The following is a 21,488-nucleotide window of genomic DNA, read 5'->3' as shown; positions in this document are numbered from 1 at the left end:
GAGTTTACTGACATCCCCATGAATGTAGCTCAGACTTGAGACTGTGCGGTATTCAATCGTGTGTTGAGGAATCGTGCCTTTCCTCTGGCTATTTAGTAGCTTAATCCTCGATTAGCGTAGCCTGGCTACGCTAGCTACTAGCGTAGCCTGGCCATGATTGGTGTTGAGTCTTTTTTACTTTCACCTGAAAATATAATAGAGTTGTTTTCTTACCACTTGGTTCTGGAAAGTCTTATGTGTGAATATTTTAGTTCATGCTTCATGATAGAACGTTACTTGGTTCATATCTGGTGCTGTATCAACAATATGTTCCCAACACTGTAATCTCAACCTTGTGTCTTCCATAAGAATGACTCCGTTATACCAATATAGAGAACATGTAAGGTGTCGGTTCAAGTGTGACTAACTTTTACTAAGACGATATATGCAGCGCAGGTTCAATTCTCACAGCGATGGTGTGAAAGTGAGCGTGGAAGGTTGTCTGTTTTTTTGTTTGTTTGTTTGTTTGTTTGTACCCTATGATCGAGTGGCGCCCAGTCTTGGCTGGTGTAGTATGCCTCTTGCTTGAACTCAGCTGGGACAAAGCTGAGCTCTCCACAACCCTCAACTGGATGAGCTGCACATAAAATGGATGGTTTAATGCAGCTTCTGTAAATGCTGCTTCAATTTATGGGAGGGGTTATCAACCCTTTTGAAGCTGAGAGCTAATTCTTGGGAATTGATTAATGTGAAGGGCTACCAGTTTTATTTTCACTTCTGAAATAAGAAATGTGTTCAAGTGACCTTTTATAATGGTATTGTTCGGGCCTCACCTATTTACTGGTAATCGGCTGATATTAGCTCTTTTATTAAGCTAAGCAACAAAAAATGGGCCAATTATTGGTATTTATTTATTTTCATACACTACAGCACAAGACAAAGATCATTTACTAATTCACCTCTCTGCTGTAAAATTAAACAAATACTAAAGGACAATGTATTGTAAAACAGTAAAATAATGCCTGTATCTTTACTGTTGAGAACAAAAATTAAGTTACTTTAATATAGTTTTAATTAGTCAGCCGAATAATCCATAATCAGAATTTTATTCTGCCAAATATCAGAATCAGCATCAGGCAAAACAAAAAGAAAAAAAGAAAAAAATATATAAGAAAAAAAAAAGAAATCAGGATCATGTTAATTATTTAAATACATATGCTATTTCTATAACTATTTGTCAATGTTCACATTTTTATCCTTTCACTGATGAACTACTGTGTTATTTATTTACAAGCCCGTGGTCCTTGTGGGCTACCTATTGCCGTGGGCACCACTTTGGTGACTCCTGGTTTATGGGCTGAAAGATGCACAACCCCCCCCCCCCCCCCCCTCCAAAAAAACAAAAACAAAAAAACAACAACAACATAAAACAAAGCTCAGTTATTAATTTGTCAGTCAGACTCAAAATTCGGTTCACGTTAAGTTCATATGTGATTGGTCAAGTAAATGTAAATACACAATGTCATTTTCACAGCATTTACTATGTTGATCTTAAAGAGCGAAGTCAAACCAATAATTATTAAAATAATTATTGACCATAGTATCATTAATATGTTGGTTGCACCCCCACTAGTCTAAACACAGTATTGTGGTTAATATCGCGTTAGTGGACTATGAGTTAAGCAACAAAATCCAGCAGTTTTGATCACTATCAGAAGGCCACCATTTTGAAATGTGTTGTCGAGTGAAAATGACATCACAGTTTCTCAGGTCTCAGGTGACAACCAATCACAGCTCAGCTTCAGAAAATAGGTGAGCTGTGATTGGTTGTTACCTGAGCCCTGAGCAACTGTGATGTCATCTTCAGTCGGCAGCAAGTGGCAAAATGGCCGCCCCATGAGATGGATAAAAACGGCTGGATTTTGCTGCATAACTCATATTCCATAAATGTTATATTAATCAGAATGTCATGTTTAAAGTACTAATACATATAACATATTTTAAGGCTGACTTCCACTTTAAAGGCTGACTTTACATATTTATTTTACAGTGGTTATGTTTTTATTTGCTAGTGTATATTGATCTTTCTTCAATTTATTGCAACATGCATGCTTTCGTTTTCTATTTCTTCCCAAGTCGCTGCCTCCATATTCCCTTTATGTAGCCACGTGGTTTGTGTTCTTTATTCTTTTATGGCAGGCCTAACGCTGAGCCTTCCTCTAATTAGATCAGGAATTATAGCGTGGATTAGGTGTTGGAGGGGCATGCCAGTTCTTCTGACCATGGTAGCTATTTCAAGTCACCATTTCAAAGTTATGCGCTTAATGCTGTTTCCACCCCTCCCCATCCCCTCCTTGCTTTGCATTATAACACAGCTGCAGGAAGAGTGACAAACACTGTTAATCTCTTGTTTGCTGGCAGCCCATTACAAAGGAGTAAAGAAGGATTTTTCGCAAACGCAGTAAACACTCAAAATTCAGCATTGTCCATTACCTCTTAAACACAGCTGATAACGAGCATCATTAATTAAACTGTGGGAGTAAGTGGGGTTACATAAATTAAAATTAATAATTGGAGGCAAGCATAAATAGAATGCTTGTTTAGGAATTGTTTCGTCTGAAACTCACAAATGTTAGCAATGTAGATTAGTGTTTGGCTCTTTTTTTTCCTCCCTCATGAGGTTTTTTTTTTACCAGTCCTGGGGAGCGGTTTAGTCATGGAGTGTTCTTTTAAATTGTTTACCACATTTTACCAGGAAAATGATCAAGTAGGCATTTAATTGCTTTGACAAAATAAATTACTTTCCATGGCTATTGTCTTGCTGCCAAGTCCGGTGCGAGCAAGCTACAGAAATCGAACAATATTTCAGCACTTGAATTTCGAAAACAGCATCAGTCAGTTTCAAGCAGACAATTGCTTTAAAATTGATTCACATTGTGAACAGTTATCGGTATGATTGGCCATCACTCTATAAGAGACTAAAATGCAAAACGTAATTTCTAATGTCATTAACTCATTCACTCCCAGCCAATGAAGTAACCCCCTTCGCTGTTTTACTGGATTTTGACTGAATATGCAAAGCCTACAGAATATTGTGTCCTATTGCTATAAAGACATGGATCCTACCAAAATAAATTATTAAAGTCTCTTCTTTCATCAGGAAAAAAAGTATATTTCTATCTGTCTCCGTTTCGCAGCAATTAGCATTAGAATATAGCTAAATTTCATCATTATTCACAAATCTGTTTAAAACTGTGGGTAAAAGAACTTTTTGTAACATAGCCCTGGTTGATCTCTTATACTGTGCTGCCACCTGCTGGACGTTTCTGTAATAACTACCATTGCTTCAACCATTCTCTTCAGTTCAGATGCATCAAAGCTCAATGCTCTAGCATTAAAAAATATATATATATAAATAAATAAAACAAAAAAACAAAACAAAAAAACGTATAAATACGTCTTTGGGAGCATGGTAACATTTAAAATAGACGCATTTATACGTTTTTGGAAGCAAATGTGTTAAAAGGATTTAGCTGGATGTGCAATCACTAAGAGTCATCTGTGCGACGTGCAAACATCTGAGGGACGCAAAGAATCACATGTTGTGTTTCTATTGTTTACATGACATGGGAACTCAACAAGGCCTCTGAGGACTGATGACCCTGGCACCTGTTGTCAGGGAGAATCATGTCAAGACAAGCCCATTTCTCTGACATGTGTGGGAAAGAACTGTAGCACAAAAACTAATGTGTTGTTCAAAAAAATACAAAAAATTAACAAAAAAAATTGGTCTGTTCAACCTTGTGATGCCAATAAGTGACTGTTAAGCACCACGAGCCACTGCAATCACTTCCAAACATAAATAACAGCCCAACTGGGCCACGATTTCCCTTTTGAGAAACAAACAATCCTCCTGATGAAGACTCGACAGAAATCAGAAAGGAATCTCCTAAATTCCCAAAAGGTGACACCGACTCCCTGGTGTCCCAAATTGAGCGGCGGTTTGGACGAACAGCTGCCAAAAGTCACAGTTGAAATCCATATGGCTCCGAATTAATTGGCGCGCGCAGGCCCGGGCTTGATGAGCATGGATACAAAACCTGTGTGGGTGGCCAAGAGGTGGCTGGAGATTTGAGGTCGAGTCTCAGTCCTCGATTGCGGTGTTTCGCAGGGTCTCCTCAAAGCTTATCTGATAGATGGAGCGAAGACCTTTTGGCGCTTCCTGGAAAATGTTATTAACACCGGTGACCTCAGCCTAATTTTTATGGGCCTCATGGAAATATTGTGGCCATTACACGGTGACTAATCTGACAGATATGTCAGTAATTTTTCAAAAGTCATTTCATTCATGTTGGGTGACATAAAACAAATCATCTCTGGTGGTTTTGCTTACGTTATAAATAATCAGTGTATCCCCTCCCAGGTTGTTCTCACCGAGGAGAGGCTTGATTGACTTGGACAGCAAGTCTCTTGTGGGCAATCTCAAGAGGGTTAAAGCCATGCAAGCCACAGCGCACTTACCACAGAGGAGCAAGCCCACCTGTACGCAGTACTGGGAAGCAAAGAGGTACTTCATTACACTACAAGTATATTTTTCTGGTATGTATTTTACTTTTACTCCATTTGAAAAGTGATATTTGTACTTTTTACTCCTTTCTTTGTCAAAGTTGGCTCATTACTTTTTTAAATCACCGTGAATGACAACATGATGCAAAAAGATGGAGAAGATGTAAATTGGTTAAAATATGGAGTCAATGGATTGATTGAGATCTTTGTAATTTGTGACTGTGACCAACAGATTCGAGAAAATTGTCAGCGTCAAGAATGATTCTGCCATTGAAAATTCTCTGCCAAATCTGAAAACGCATACTGGTAAGGTGTATTTTTAAATTAATGCTACCCGCTGAGCCATGCCAGTCCTATTGTTTGTCAGTATATTGCTTGTGTCAGATGGAATACTCCATTTTTGGTGTCCTTTTGGGCACACTAGCCATGTTTTCCAGTCGTAGGCATGGCATAGCTCAAGTGAGAGAGTGGCCATCTCCCATGCTGAAGGTTGTGAGATTTTCCTGAGCCCTTAAATGAGTTTTTTTTTTTTTTTTTAATTATATGTAACATTTTACTCTCTTCCGAGTGTAAAGTTTACTCTGTTTATACTGGGATGGAGTCTTTTTCAGAGTAAAATTTACTCTACAAAATTTACAATACATTTCAATGGGGAACCACACGATATACGTCACCACACTTAATTAATATTAATGAGTCTAGCGAGGAGGGTCAAACTCGGCGAGCTAGTCATGCTAGATGAATGTAAACGGTCTACTAGCGAAATGTCTACTGCGCTAAATCTACTCTATTCTGTCCGAGAATGATATCCCTGGTGCCAAATTCACTGGTATAGATGTCGAAGAACATACTAATGTTCAATTGAAGAGATGGCTTGCGTGAAGAGGGCTGAAAAAGACGAGGAAAAGAGACCTGGTCCACAGGTAAAGGTTTTTTTTCTCCCCCTCAAAACATTGACACTGACATTCTCCAGTTTCAACAAGCTATCCTTCCTTTCCCAGTATATGTCCTGGCTGTCATATCTGGTTGTCTTACGTCTTTGATAGTTGTTGGGGGTACATTTTTATTGCTTTTTTTGTGAATGTGTGTAGCATGTGTGTGCGTGTCTCTTGGGCACAACCAACAACACTCACTAAACCTCAATTCTTTCAATTATTATATCCTTCCTGCTTATAATCCTGTTTCCTTAATTCAGTAAAGGTCCTACAGATAAATTTTATGCATGTCACAGCTGCACGAAAGGCAAAAAAAACAAAAAAAACACGGGCGGTAAGCCTGTACAACAGTGGCAACACCATTTTAGCATTTTATCCTCGTCATACATTATTGTCGTCCGGCAGTCGGGATAGTCCCAAAGGTGAAACAAAAAAAATATAATAAAGACAATCGCTTACCTCTTCGGTACCTTCAGGATTGTCATCTAGAAGGATGCGTGCATGCGTGCCAAAATGTTTACTACATATGAAGGTGAAAAGCTTCTCTTCGCTGGCGTGAAACTGTTCTTTTGGACGTCCGCACAAGTTGATCCCCGTTCACATTTAGGACTCTGAATTTTTGGCTTCGGGATATGAATAAAGAATACATCCTTCATATGCGTTTGTAGTGCCTGGAGCGGTTTATGCAAGTTCCATAACAGTTGTGTTTATTTGGCATGTTGTTTTCACGGAGATAAACGAGAACAAAACAAGCACTATTTGCAAGGCTCGTCAATGAGCGAGCTTCTTTCTGACCAACTTCCGAGTTCAAGCTGCTGAAGTCACATGGCCATGCAGTATAAAAATAGCTTTCGTGCGGTTCCCCATTACAGAAATTCACATCTATTTGTGGGTGATAGGAGCCAAGCCCTACCACGAAAAGTGAAATTTCACAATTAACACCCACCAAAACATAGTTCATTTGCACCAAGATGCCACAAGATGGCGCCAAAGCACAACTCTTGTATTAGATAGGGTTTTGGCAGAAAACAGGAGTACAGGAGTTCAATCAGTACTTCTACTAAACTACGTGTAGCATGTGCATGCCCTAACTTTGCAAAAACAATTATTGGCTAACCCCCACCCCCCCACCCCCATACACACACACGCACACACCCCTATTTACAGCAAAACAAATGAGCTCTCAGCCAATAATTTGCCACAACCTCCCAATCCACTCCCACCTCCCCAACTTCAAGCCTTGGGACTTTCCATTAGAGGCGTTTGAGTCAGAATCTGCGTCCAAATAAATGCGGCGCTCCTGGGAAATCACAGCAACATGCAGATACATGTTAAAACGCAAGAGAGGCTTCTCCGCTGTGCCGGGCTTCCCGAAATCCAGATGTGGCGGACGGGGGGTGGGGGGGGGCTCAGGCTTCCACGCCAATAATGAAGCAATTAGACAGACTATTATGAACACCTGTGACACTGATTGGCACTATGTTGCTCGGTCTCATCGGCTGCACTAAAGACGCCCCAATGTTGCTAAGTTAACCTCTAACAAGGCTTGTAATGATCACGCGCGCGTACTTGCACACGCGCACACACAGGAGGTTCACATTAGAGGACGTGCTCATCCCGCATAGCCCATTGCGTCATATATTATTGAGAGCCACGCTTGTGCAAACACAACTCCAGTAAATTGAGGTCTCAATTTTTCAGTTTCATTAAGGTTAATGCAGTTTTAATTGCTGCTTGATTTGGAGCCTATTAGAAGTAATTTATAAGTCCTTTTCAGGGACCTTCCAAATGACGATGTGTGGGATTAATAAAGTAAAAGGCACCAGTTGGAAATGCGGGTCCCCGCTGGATTGTTAGCGCAGTCCATGGGATTCCTTTTTTTCTCCCCCCCACTCTTATAGCTTGTTTATTTGCACAAGTGCTTTCAGGCCCATTAAGACAATCTACTGAGAGAGCTTTGGCATCATGGATTGCATCACCCATTCAATGAGTAATTAAAATGCTGCTTATGGCCTGATTAACGGGACGTTCTGTAAATAGGTTGCAACATCTGAGGATTATAAAGCCATATTATTAAAATTGTGGCATTTTTTTGTGTGTTTTAGTAGTAGTAGCAGTAACTTTGCTGCCCATCAGTGGAATTCTGGGTTATCGTTCTGGTTAGGGCTAGGAAATAAATCGAATTAATTCGATTAATCGTCATTTTGAAAAGTGAATCGTCGAAAATTTGCTATATCGTGAAATCGAATTTTGTCTTCTGCTGCTGTTCTTATGTTCGGTTACAGCCAGATGTTATTGTGAGTTGTAATTTTGCATCAGTGGCAGAAAGCTGGATGGGTGGTTTACAATAGCTACAAAGTACTTAATTGTGGCAATTAAGCACAAACTATAATGTTAAGTTTATGTTAAAATTGATTGAGAATGAGTATAAATTATTGTTGTCTGAACGTTTTGCACGGGAATTATTTTTGAATAAATAAAACCTTGTGCCCTGCGATTGGCTGGCAACCAGTTCAGGGTGTACCCCACCTACTGCCCATAGCCAGCTGGGATAGGCTCCAGCACCCCCCACAACCCTTGTGAGGAGCAAGCGGTTCAGAAAATGGCTGGATGGATGAAACCTTTAAATGTTTGGGTTTATTAGATTAAAATCGCAATTGTCTTGAAAATCAGAAAAAAATCTGTGGGACAAGAATACAGTAAATTGTTTTTATGGTAACACTCATCAAATCATAATATTGAAGTGTATTATGTTTACAATTTAAACTTTCTCAGAATTCTAGTTAGCCACTCTTAGTATATTTATAAATAAACAATATGGGACTTAAATATGAGCCCAGAGGTACACCCTAGCCTGTGTCCACTGAATGAAAAATATAATGTGTTTGCAACAAGAGGAAAATCTTTAGTTATATAGGCACATCTTTCCTCATATAAAATTCAGAATGCACACACAAGATTCTCTGCAGCTCACATGATGCAGTAACAAATGGTGAAAATTGCAGGAAGAGACCATAAAGCTGAACTGCTGACAGCAGGAGCCCCAATACATGAGCAGATGTTGCTCCTTTCTGCATGACACACTCACTGCACTGAGTTCAGTTTTTTTTAAAGCACATTGATGTCGCTCGTCTCAGCTGTATTTGCCCCCCTCCCTTATGATTATGAGACAGGTGGAACTCCCGCTTATGGCTCACAGGTTGTGGTGAAGGGCTCTCCGTTTTGCATGTTTGTAAATTGCCTACAGAAGTGAATAAAATGGTCCCATCTGTAAACTGGTGCGCCAAAAGGCCCACTTCAGAGACCTGAGATCAATTTTGCTGCATTTATTCTTTGAGCGAGGCACACAATGGGAGTGTAGTGAAGATCAGTTTTCAATTGGATAATAGTTTTGCGAAACGAGGGGATCCAGAGGGCATCGCTTTCACACATTCTTCTGCCTTCGTACGTCTGTAACACAAAACCATGTGCTGCCACAGTCTCAACACCTCCGCAAACTGTTTCTACCCCCTCAATCAAATTCTATACAAATGCTACTGCAATTTCACACACTATTGTAGCTTTCTCTTAATGACGGCTTCAAACATAATCAAACTGAACTCAATTAGGTTTCTGTTTTCTTTTAATTTCACAGTCATTTGCGTCAAACGTGTCAACCGTTTGAGCAAGGTTATCAATCTATCTATCTATCTATCTATTTATCTGTCTGTGTCTGTCTGTCTGTCTGTCTGTGCAGTATGTTGACAATTCCACTGGTTACTGACCCCCAGCCTTTAACCCAAAGCAGCCACTAGATGGGGTATGATAACCACAGAGAGGCTCTCCCACCGGGACGCCCCCCCCCCACCCCCCTTCAGTTGGGCGCTGCTTCATGGGAGAGGTGAGTAGAAGGAAATCGTCTGCCAAATTTTTCACAGATCCCTATCATCCGTGCAATCTGTGTCTTTTCCAATTCAAATATTTCTCAAGCTAATTTAATGTCTCATTCCCGCAAAAGTAGTTTTTTTTTTTTTTTACCGCCACGTTTTCCTTTTTTTATGCAAGCCTCATTTGTGGATGACTTCACTGAGCCGTTAAATTATCACATTAAGTAAGACATACAAGGCTTAATGTGAAAAATTGTTTCATTAAACTCAAAGTTGACGAGTTTACACAATATTGCAGTTGATAATGATATACTGTAGATCTACTGTATCGCCATATAAACCTTATTATGGAACCCTTTCCTGTATTTTTCCCAATTGAGGTACTAAATTACCAATCTTGGTTAATATGAGTTTTGTATTGTTTATAATTGATTTAATTATTCTGGTAAGTTTTTTTTAAGCTCTTGTGATAATGTCAAGTTCTTTATGATATGATTTTGGATTTGTTTTTTTAATTAAGAGATTATGTTTTTTTTTATATTAATGAAATGTCACCGGAATTAAATTATTGTAACTTTTACGAATAACAATGTGGTTGATAAAGTGAATAAATCATCAGTTACCTCCATAACTGTTTTGAATGGTTCACACAGAGTTCATTTACATCAATAGCCAAAATAGATTTATTTTACTTGGGGCACTTATGTCAACAGTAGTTATAGGAATTACTTTGTATGCAATCCCATTATAAGATGTCAAATATTTTGATGCTATAGGTAAATGGCAGATTGGTGAAGAGGACAACAACTGGATGGAAATTAAACAATTTCTGGATGAAAATGAAAAAAATATACAGCCTGTCCATTCACCTTTGCAATCTCAGGCCTCACCCCACTCGGCAATATAATAGTGAACAATGAATTTTAAATAAAATCAAACATTTACTTCATGCTCCTCTGCAGTTTAAACAAGACATTTCTGATGGAGACGTGTGGATTTATTGTAAGTAAGAGATATAAGAGATAACTTAATCCCCAATTGGGTTGTAAAGCCCACCTCCACTTCACACAGCTCCACCCTGTCATACTGCTTTCTTGACCTTTTGTCTCATTTCTCTGCGGGTAATGAATGCTTTCGGACTATTTCAGATGAAAAGATCCCGCGCGTAGTCTGCCGCGTCGGAATGTCATATCTGCAAAATCACCCAATCAGCATGCGGCCGTTGAGAACAAACAGAGGGAGCTAGGCCGCAGCGCGCGCACAACACTGGTGGACTGGGTCGGCTAGATGTCAATATAATAGACTGGCTTATGATGTGTAAATAGCACACCACTTAATAGTCCTCTCCCTCTCTGACAGAATATTTTGAATCACATGGAGGGCAGCGTCTCCGGTCCCTGGACACACACAAGGTCCTGTCGTCCTGCAGACTTGCTCTATTATACGCTACATTGCATGTGAGCCTAACAACAACATGATCTCATTGCTACGTGTCTGACCATACATTTAATTACGGAATATGGGTTATATTTTCTTATAAAGTCAAAACAACAGAACGTACGCTTTTCACTTGTGTCCACTTAATCTTTTTACAGAAAACGGCAAAAGTGTGTTCATTCTATTCAATTCTATTCAGTTTAATTCAATTTTATTCCAGACTCTTAAAAACAAAACAAGCAAAAAAAAAAAAAAATCATTATGAATATTATTATAATTAAGTTAGTTTGAGAGATTGCAAAAATTGATACACTTCATTCTGTGAGTCATTATTGCATATATTATTTCCAGTCTTAATATTGAAATAAATAAATATGTGCAAAACAAGTAGGCATTTATAAAATATATTGCATGATGCTTAAAATAATCGCCTAAGTAATTATTATTTTTTTTTCAGGAAACAAAAAACAATTTTCATTATGGGGAGATGATTTAGGTACAAAAAAAAATGTTTTTTAAAAAAAAAAAGAGATTATTTTAAGAGGGTGACACTATGTTCTTTTACATGACCATAAAACAAGATGCAGTTTAAAACACATAATACACATGGTAGAATTATTTTAATTAATATATCGTACTTAATATTTGAGGTGTTACAAGCTACAGTATTCTACATTACGGTAACTATTTTTAGAATTCGAAGTAGTCATTATGATTAAAGTGTCATTACAAATTTTTAGCAAGTTGCTTGAAAAAGTTTCATCACATGACACGAAACCACTTCTCAGATTGGTTTTGTGTTTCATCATTAAATATTAATCATTTTATTATTCAATTTTTTTTTATTCAGTTATTCGTATGACTTTTTTTTTTCATCGGTTAAACAAAATCAACTCTTAATTCTGACCTATCCAGCATTTGCTAAACCTCATAATTCTCCTACCTGAATACAATAAAAATAAATTACCAACTTACTAACAAACATGCCCTAAAGAACCAATAGGACCCAAAGGGTGATATCTTTGTCAATTAATAATTAGAGCACATTTTTTTTTTTATGTTTGTTGTTTTCATTTGAATGGGAAAATACCATGTCATTTATTACAATAGGCTTGAAATTGCCACATTAAGTCACTGACACACTTTCACTTATTTGTATGTCCTTTATTTGTTTGACCAAATTTTGACATTAAAATAATGTTCTTTGTTAATTTCACACTATAAATGTGCATTAAAAAATAGCAGGAAAAAGTACTGTGTAGGGAAATAAAAAAAAAAAGTGGTATTACTTAAAAAGTGGTTGAAATGAAGTGGCATCATAACTTTAATGATGATCATCAACTGGCAGTCATCATCCCTTGCCCTCCTTTTACAGACCTTTTAGTTTAGTGTACGTGATCCTTTTTCCCGGGCAGAAATAAATAGACGTGACCTCAGTGAACGTATCACTCATGAGCCGTCTTTGATTCGGGACACTATTTCCGTCTGACCCAGGAGACAGCAACAGTTCCCACATTGCGTGACCTTGGAGTCTCTTTCGAGCTCCCTCCAAAACTCGCTGCTCAAGGTCAGCATCAAATCTGTCTGTTGTTTCACCACATTCAGCAAACCTCACCCCGGCGCCCCCTCTTGAAAAGTAACACCTTCCCGGCGTCTCCGAGGTGTTGTGGGAGTGCAGGTTGAGCTGGGTCAGATCAAAAACAATGCGAGAAGTATATAATATATAATTTTACCTCCCTCTTAATCCCGGGCTTCCACGAATGACCTTTGATCTGGCAGCATGTGAGGTGTGCTGAGCTGCCCGCTCGCGCCGCTCGCCGCTCTGATCCTGGGAAGCAATCACAGAGTGCTCTACTATCAGAGAGGCTGCTGAGGAAACACTCTAAGCCCACGTCTGGAGGTGGGCGCCCTGCTAAAAGCAAATGTGCGCGGGTGGAAAAAAAAAATGACCAAGTGCAGCCAAGCACACAGAAAGCCTGATGTGCTGGGAAGCGACATGATAAAGTTCAAGTGGATATTGTATCTACAACACAGCCCGAGGCCTGCCGAGGTTCAACACTAATCAAAAATTAGAGCAACACTAGTGAAAGTTTGGCGAAAAGAAGAGGATGATGCCAACTCTCTTTTTGCTTACTGGCCGCAACACACAATAATAACCAATTGCACAATTTAATGAGAAACAACCTGTTCACAAAATGCATTTTATACTTTATACAGAGTGGAGAATAAAATGAAAATTTAATCTATTTGCAAAATAGCATTTTTATCTCTGAATTTTTCAGGTACTACTGTTCAAAGGAAACTATAAAACTGTAACAACTGGTGGTAGTAGTGTAGACTACTTAAATGGATGCTGTTCGATAAAAATAAAAAATGGTCAGAAAGTTAAACATTTAACAGCTTATTATTGTGGTGGTGTTTTGCAGTTGCTGAGAACTGAACTGCATCATACTGAGAGCCATTTCTAATATTTGTTCCTCTAAGAATATGAAAAAGTATACTTTTCGATAAAGCTTATCCTCACTAGGGTCAAGCAGGTGTCAAAATGTTATTTTTCTTTGCAGAGCAGTATGGCGAATCACTCACTTAATTTGAGTAGCATCTTTCTAATTTTGTGTTGCTTGTTTTTCCCCACGTTAATTCCAGGGACCTGAAGCAAGGGTTTCCAATAAGAATATGACAATATAAAGATAGACAATAGACAATATATATATCAGTTTTTAATTTGTAAATTCATGTTGTGTATAACAGCAAACTGTATTTTTGTAAGTTGAGATCATTTAATTGTGCAGATATCAAACATTAAAATAAAAACTCGGGACTCTATTGTGAAAACAAACAAATTATATTACTGATATAAACATTTCATACTACTTTTATGTTATTCATTCATTTTGCGAACCACTTATTAATATATTTTTAAGCTAATAAGCCACTGCTGCTCGCTGATGTATGGCGTAGGATAACGTAATTCATTTACCTTTCCGGCTCTGTTTAGCATGTAGATTTTCTCTCCAAATCCAAACACTTATTAATTTTCCTGCTATTTTGTTGTTCAAAGTTGGATGTTTTCCATTTTGACGCGGTTTCAGCCAAACATCTGTGAAAAGTGGACTCAATCACCCCAAGTAAAAGTCAGTGCTAAACATGCTAGCCGTGGCAATCTTAGGTTAGCTTAGCAATTAGCATGGCTTCTCCGTCTTTTCTTGTCATTCCTTTGTGAGAACGATACTTGTTAAATGTGGAAGCTTATTCGCCGCCATGAAGGTGATTGATTACTGACTGAGGAGCGAGTCCGCAACATGTTTAGCCATGCTAGTAGCCAGCAAGGCTTGTTGCTAGATAGCTGGTTGTGGCGTAGCGTCGAGCTTGCCTCGACGGTCGACCACCTACATTGCTTGCGTAGGTGACGTAAGTGCATTGTGGCAACGTTAACATGCGTTTATCTACCTCAGTGAAGAGGCGCAAAATACAAACTTTGACCCTCAAACTGCGATACGAAACCGCTTATTTTGAGCCTCGGTCAAAGGTGAGCTGGAGCCTATCCAGCTGAATTTAGGGAAGAGGCGGGACTGGTTGCCACTCCAGTTAGCTCAAGAGCCACGTTTTTCGAATGTGAAAAATTTTGATAGTGCTGTCGTATTGGATTCAATTAGAATATGCAGAGTTATTGCTTTGACCAATAGGGTAGACCTGTATGCAATTTGTTGTAGTGACAAATATTTTAATGGAACGTTTGCTCCTAAAAATCCACAAATATTCCGAGTAGATGTTTTAAGTTTCTAAAGGTGTCAAGTCCAACCAGTGAATTTGTAATCACCGTTTGAGAGGCTCAATCTGGTGGCCTCGGGCATGGCAAATTCCCCACATGAGCGTTTATTTGATTGCTTAAGAGTGATTTCCGGAAACCAAGTTTCGGACGGCCAGGAGCTGCCTTGTAACAATTACGGGGTTAAATGGCAGTTGGCCACACAGAAGGGCATTTGCCTGCTGGCAGCCCCTTCCTGCTTCGGCATGGTCAAAGGTCACAGACTTTTCAGGAAAAGTTCATTTCTCAAGCCCCCTGAAGCAGGTGGAGGCCCGGACAGCCGTGTTTACTCTAACAGCAAGAGGAAAATTAAAAAGATCTCATCTAGACACTTGGTCAAAAGCTGCAAGGTTATTTTTTTTTTACCAGATTAATCTTCACATTGGTCATATATTTTAGCCATGCAGTATATTATGCACACAATCTGTAAAATTGATCCACCTCTAAAATAATGGTCATAAGTACTGAAAGCTTAGAAATTGTTCCATTTAATAAAAAGCTGATTCATTTGCAAACACCCACAAACAGTACTGTGTCGAGAATAGCGATTTAGTTCACATATTAAAATGCAAAATTTGCGAAAAAGTACAGAGAGGAACCTCACTAATTCTGTGGGAACATTTTATGGACCAATTAGACGATGATTAACCTTAACCGTAATCGAAAAACTGACACTTTGAGGAAGAATGGATCTGATCCCCGACACAAAACTCCCATCTGAGAAACTCAGCAGAGGTATTGTCATGACTTCTTCTGGGATGGGCTCAATAATCTGCATTGATGTAATATGATGACAACAGCGACATGAACTCAGAAGTCGACGGCCTCGGCTCATGACTTGGCCGCAAGACTGAGCTTGGATCCTCCATTTTCTAGCTCCACCCCCAGTCATCATGGTAATTAAAGTCATACTCAGATTTGGCCCAGCAGTATAGGGCGGCAGGATGAGCAGTAGCTCATTTGCAGGATGAATCACGACCCAAGAGGTGTTTTTCAGCAATGCAAGTGAGCTGGATTTTATCATCCTTTGAGTATTTTGACAAAAATATGGACGCACAAGCTATTAACTATGTATTATTTATTGTCATCTAGTGGTGAACTAATAGAGTGCAACACATTTTTCACACAGGAACTACGGTGCCTCAGACGGACCACACCTCGCAAGCCTAGCAAGATCTCGCTGGAGCGGCTAACAAGAGTTGCTCACAAGAACTAGCTGAAGCGGCTACCTGTCGGAGAAGCTAGCAAAGCAGAGGTAGACAAGCCGTGGGAGCCTAAATCACGGCACTTGATGACGACCAACTGCAGTCCCGAGCTGGGGATGGTAAGCGGCGGTCGACACATTGGGTCCGACATGAGCTGCAACTACCACCAGAGGCTAACTACGTTTGTGAAGTTTTTCTCCTTCGGGTAGCCAAAGCAGAAAGATGACGGCAAAACATGTCAGACATCTGTAAGGCGCCGTTTGACCTATGTAATATAATTAGCGATTACTAGACCTCTGATTATGCTAAAAAAATTTCTTTAAAATTCTTTAATATTATTGAAATAAACTTATTTGCTACCAAAAACGTGCAAAAACGTTCTATTATAAGTATTGCCATGGTCCCAAAAACATATTCATACCTGTTTTCATGTTTTGGTCCCAGAGAACCGCTATCCAGCTTGTTTTCCATGTTTTTCTCCACTAACACACCTGATTCATCATCAGGATCATTATCAGGCTTCTGCAAAGCTTGCTGATGAGCTGATTATTAGATTCAGCTGCGCTGGAGGAGGGAGACAGGCTGGATAGCGGCTCTTGAGGCCCGGACTTGGCCACCACTGTGCTAGAGCATACAGAGGGATTTGATGAAGATTCTGACCTGAAGAGGTCACTTGCAATGTAGTTATTATTAAAAAAATGACCAGCAGGTGGCAGCAGAGTATAAGAGATCAACCAGAGCCATGTTACAACAAGCTCTTTTCCCCAGTGTTTTCAACAGCTTTGGGAATAATGATGAAACTTAACTATATTCTAATGCTAATTGCTGCAAAACAGAAATAGATACAAATATTTTTTTTTCCTGATGAACGAAGAGACTCTAATCTTTCTTTTGATAGGTTCCACGTTGTTATAGCAATAAAACACAATATTCTGTGGGCCTTGTAAAAACAGTCAAAATCCAGTAAAACAGCCGGGAGTGAACAGGGTTGCTTCAGTGAAAATGGCTGGGAGTGAATGAGTTGATAGTGGGTTTTTAAAATTAATTAATTATTGGTTCACCACTAGATGGCACTATATAATACATACTGTCCCTTTGAAATACCTGTTACTGACTCAAAACACAAAAGTTTATAGGAAAGAAGTTGGAGATTGTTGACCCGCCAAGTCAGTCTTCAGACTTAAACCCTATAGAAGTGCCTTTTATGGCGGAGAGAAAAAAAAATGACTGAAAGAGAATATGTAGTGAGCATAATGCTAACTGCCCTGTTGTGTATCAGATCCAAACTCACATACTTTGGAAATAAAACTAAAAGCTGATTTATTATCTCATATTCATCTTTTAATGTCAAAGGTAAAAATAAAGCAATCAACCTTACTGTTCCAATACTTTTGGAGGGTAGTGCAGGTACTGGTGCAGTTCCCTTTTGACCCCGCTTGAACTGGCTAAAAATAGGGAGTGCCATAAATGTTTGTGCGCATCAATAGATCTTGAATCAGTGGGAAAGCATCCACCACGGAATTAAAGGAAAAAGGGGCAAAAGGCAGATCAGGACGAACCCGACCCTTCGTTGCTCTCACTATTTGGATTGGTTAAATCGTTGGGACCTGGAGTTGAACCCATCAGGAAGGGCTTAAGTGTTTAGGATTAGGGATCTAAAAGGCATTTGGGGGCCTTGAATCAAACCCCCAGGACCGGGGCGGAGGCAAGCTTTGCTGTTTGGCCGGCACTATAATCAAACAGCGAGAGCTGGGACCTTTGCACACCTGCAGGAAGGGGCCACTACAAAAAAAAAAAAGAAAAAAAAAAAAAGGTCCTGGCAAGAGGGGGCAGGCGAGAAGGCAGCCTGCAGAGTGACAACAGCTGGGGTTGGTGCACGATGGTGTGGCCCAAGGGCAAGGTCAGCCCGGCAGACTGGGGCGGGGGGATCAGCAGTAGGATTGTTTTCACTTCACTAGTGAAAACAGCAAGCGTGGAGACAGTGAATGTGGCAGCTGTGGCAGTGCATTTCTAGTCCACAACCTGACCTCGTATTAAGCCAAGCTGGGTTGCTAATGACTGATGAACTTTGGCCTCACCTGAGCATCCCCCTACAGAGAGTTGATGATTCTTTATTTATAATCTGTTTAATGGACTCTCTTATTATGCATATAAGGTTTTGTTGTGTTGTATTTGCAGTTGTGTCGAACTGCAATACATCGTATTCCCCCCAAGGAGTTAAAGAAGGCGTCAACATGAAACAAAAATCCACCACACCCAACAACCTGACGTTCCAAGCCATTCTCAAAATGGAGGAAACAATCCTAAATTTTGCTTGAATAAGATTAAAGGACATGCAGGCCTATTAGTCATAATGGCGGGAAATAGATATTCCGTTCAGTATAATCGTAAAGTTACTGTAAAGCAGAGTGCAATCTGTAATAAGAAGACAATCTTTAAAGCAGAGAATAACATTTATTTGCAAAAACATCCAGAAATTAAAAGTACACATGAAATTACCAAAATGTGTTACTTTATATAAACGTTGGCCTATATGTAGTAAAATATCGTATGATAAAAAAAGTAAAAATTAGCCTCAAGAAATTACGGTTATTAAACACTAATACGGTATATTCACAAATGTGACTTTGACAAAGAGCAAAAAGTGGAGGAAAATATTTTTGCTTCTGAAACTGACCTTGGCATTATAAAGAGAAATTTTGTTACGATCTAGTTCTAAATGGTTTTTTTGCTTGCGCTGCATAATAATATCATCATATATAATAATAATAATATCATCAGTTTTAGTAATTGTAATTGTCAGACACTGTTTTAACATCCATATCCACAAGTATTGCCACCCGTGTAATGTTATTTATTTATTTATTTATTTATTTCGTATAAAGTCGCGGGCCACTAAACACGATATGGTTGGCCGTCAGTGGCCCTCTGGCCGTAGTTTGGACACCAGTACTGTAAAGTCTGCCAGTCGTAATGTGTTGTAGTTTACAACAGTACAAACTACAGTCACAATTAAAGAGATACTTTACTTATTTAGCCATTTTTGGCAGTCAAACATGAATATTTTGCCTATAAAAAAAAAAATTGATATTTTCATTATTTTTCATGTACAATTAGTACACAGTAGTCAGCTTGTGAATGTCACATGACCAAACCTAGAAAACAGGTGAGCCGTGATTGGTTGCCTGAGCCCTTGTGCTGTCATTTTCAGTCGACAGCAAGTTGCAAAATGTGTTTTTAAAGGTACTATTTGTAGGTGAAAAATAATTAAAGTATCAAATTAATTATAGACAAAATAAACTTTTTATTGCTATAATGGGCTAAATAAGTGAAGTATCCCTTTAGAAAATAGACTATTTAAAAAAATATATAACACACGCACACACGTAATACACACATATACTGTAACTTTGGCCACAAGTTGCAGGACGTGAGCAGCCGCTGCAGGATATTGCACATTTGATCACTTTTTTGGTCTCAATAATTTGATTCCCCGTACACATCGGCATGTGCTGATACTACTTTTAAAAGTTCTGCTAATGAAAATAGTTTCATATTTTAAAAGTCCTTCTTAAAATGTGCTTTAATTGAATTTCCAGGAGTTGGTGTGTGGTTGCAGCAGAGTGCGCGTCAACCTGAATCCATCCATGAAAGCGGCCAGGATTCGCTCGTGTCCTCGGGCCTAATTGGTCTGGACAGTTAACATCAAAGAAAGCTGGGCTTTATATGGAATCTGCTCGCTCCTCTGCCACGTTCTCATGCCGCCGCTTTTTTATGCGCTCAAACCTTGTAATGAAGGTCATTCTCCATCAATTCACTTTGATCTAAAATGGCAAAAATTTTGCATTTTAATAAAAACGGGAGAAAAACTCATCGCTTTCTGGCTTTTTGTCGACTCCCCGCACTGTTTTCACACACGCCTGCTGGTACGTACTCTTATTGTTTTTTTTGGCTATATATATATATATATATATATATATATATAGCGATTGTTCAGGGTGTACCCCGCCTACTGCCTGAAGCTAGCTGGGATAGGGTCCAGCACCCTGTGAGTTGACTTCCCCTCTTTAAAACATAAAAAAAAAGATAAAGTTGCTTGAATCAGCAGCTCTTTAAAATAAAATCGTACATCCAAAATAAAAGTCCACTATTTTGCAGGCATCAATTGATTGAGGAGTAGCAAACGGTTCAGAAAATGGATGGACACATATATATATATATATATATATATATATATATATATATATATATATATATATATATATATATATATATATATATATACACACATTAAAGAAAAAAAATAAAATGCCTTATTTTCAAGTTTGAAACAAATCATATTTTAACAACAAGCTACTAATTGTGGGATGTGTATGGGGATTGACTAAAATAAAATAAAAAAAAATATATAAAATAAAATAATAAAAATTATAATAAAATAAAAGAAAATGTACGAAGTGTGACCAAACTAAAACCTTCATTACCTGTTAAGTTGTAGTTGTAGTGTAGATTTTCAAATGTTTTGGTTTGAATAAGTCAATGACTGCTGTCATTAAAACAACCAAACTGACCGTGGCTACATTTTGTTGTGTTTGTGTCTATAATACACAAAAAAAGCTCACATTATGGGTGTGAACATTTTGACGCAAAACGTGACATGTCCAAACATTTGCAGATTACAGACTGCAATTACACTGTGTGAGTTTAGCATAGTTTATCATGATTTATGGATAGAACATAGTCAATTATCCGTAAGTATGAAACAAAATTGTTGGTGATAAAATTCACCTCTATGGAAATTCCCTCATAGCAAACTAAATATTATCATTTAGCCTTTTTTAAATTAGTGGGGAGTTTAGTGACTTGGTTGACTGCACGCCAGTTGGATTCGCAGGAAGCGGACTGACGTTCACTTGCGTGAATCATACATATTCTCGGAGATGAAAGTTGCATGGCATGCTTGGGCAGCTTCTCCTGCAGCTGTGTGTTTTTATCAGTCTTCTGTACTCAGAAATCAACTGTCTGGAGATCAGCTGCTGAAACACTGTAATGAGCCACGGGCGCTAATACTTGAGGATCAGTTGCACTGGATGAGGCAGCTTTATCCAGTTATTAGGGTAATGTAATGGAGTCTCCTAATCCAAACCCACCAAACTCTTCCACTGCAGGGGGCACAATGGTGAGAAAACACGTTATACTCCTCTAAAACTGACTTTGCGGCTAATATGGCGCAGTGCACACAAGCTCGCGGCCTGTTCATTGAAGTCCTTCACACTATCTCCCATAAAATGATTTTCTCCCTTTTCTCCTTCCCCCCCATTTTCTCTCTCCCTCCAACAAACGCAAGCATATTCTACGCTGCTTTAAGCCAAATTAAACCCTAACTCTTTTATTTTAAATGAGAAAAGGGAAAAGAGTGCTGACAATCTTGATTAGGCCAAAGCGAAGTCGGGAAAAGAAGAGGGGCAAAATTAAATGGTATTAAAAATGTATGGAGAACATTAAATTAATGCCGTCCAGTGCAATTGGTGCTAATTGGTAGATAATCCAAGAGCTCTGGGCCGCCTAATGCCAGCCTGAGTAGCGGGACGAGCCGGGCCTCTCGTTTGCTCCCACCACAGAGTCCGACAAGCCGTTGGGCGAGGTCAGAGCATGGTGGAGGGGGAAGGATTAGCACAAGCATTGTTGGCTC

General features: G+C 39.0%; 1 protein-coding gene across 5 annotated transcripts in view; it reads left to right on the top strand.

Annotated features, from left to right (window-relative positions):
• The window catches only part of fam204a (family with sequence similarity 204 member A), a 48,921-nt gene extending 29,269 nt beyond the window's left edge, over positions 1-19,652 (top strand). The window contains exons 6-10 of one of the 5 annotated variants that reach the window (XR_013278518.1): positions 4,403-4,546; positions 4,778-4,851; positions 9,217-9,360; positions 15,721-15,915; positions 19,396-19,652. The gene's annotated coding sequence lies outside the window, so the exon portion shown is untranslated. Of the gene's footprint in view, positions 1-4,402; positions 4,579-4,777; positions 5,469-9,216; positions 9,361-15,720; positions 15,916-19,395 lie in introns of those variants that run through there. The other 4 variants (XR_013278517.1, XR_013278521.1, XR_013278520.1 and 1 more) reach the window with 4 other exon arrangements.
• Positions 19,653-21,488: the final 1,836 nt, after the last annotated feature.

The sequence above is a fragment of the Festucalex cinctus genome, chromosome 14, assembly GCF_051991245.1.
Source record: "Festucalex cinctus isolate MCC-2025b chromosome 14, RoL_Fcin_1.0, whole genome shotgun sequence".
Classification (NCBI taxonomy): Eukaryota; Metazoa; Chordata; class Actinopteri; order Syngnathiformes; family Syngnathidae; genus Festucalex; species Festucalex cinctus.
The sequence above is the reverse complement of the archived record's forward strand: the minus strand, read 5'-3'. Positions and strand labels throughout refer to the sequence as shown.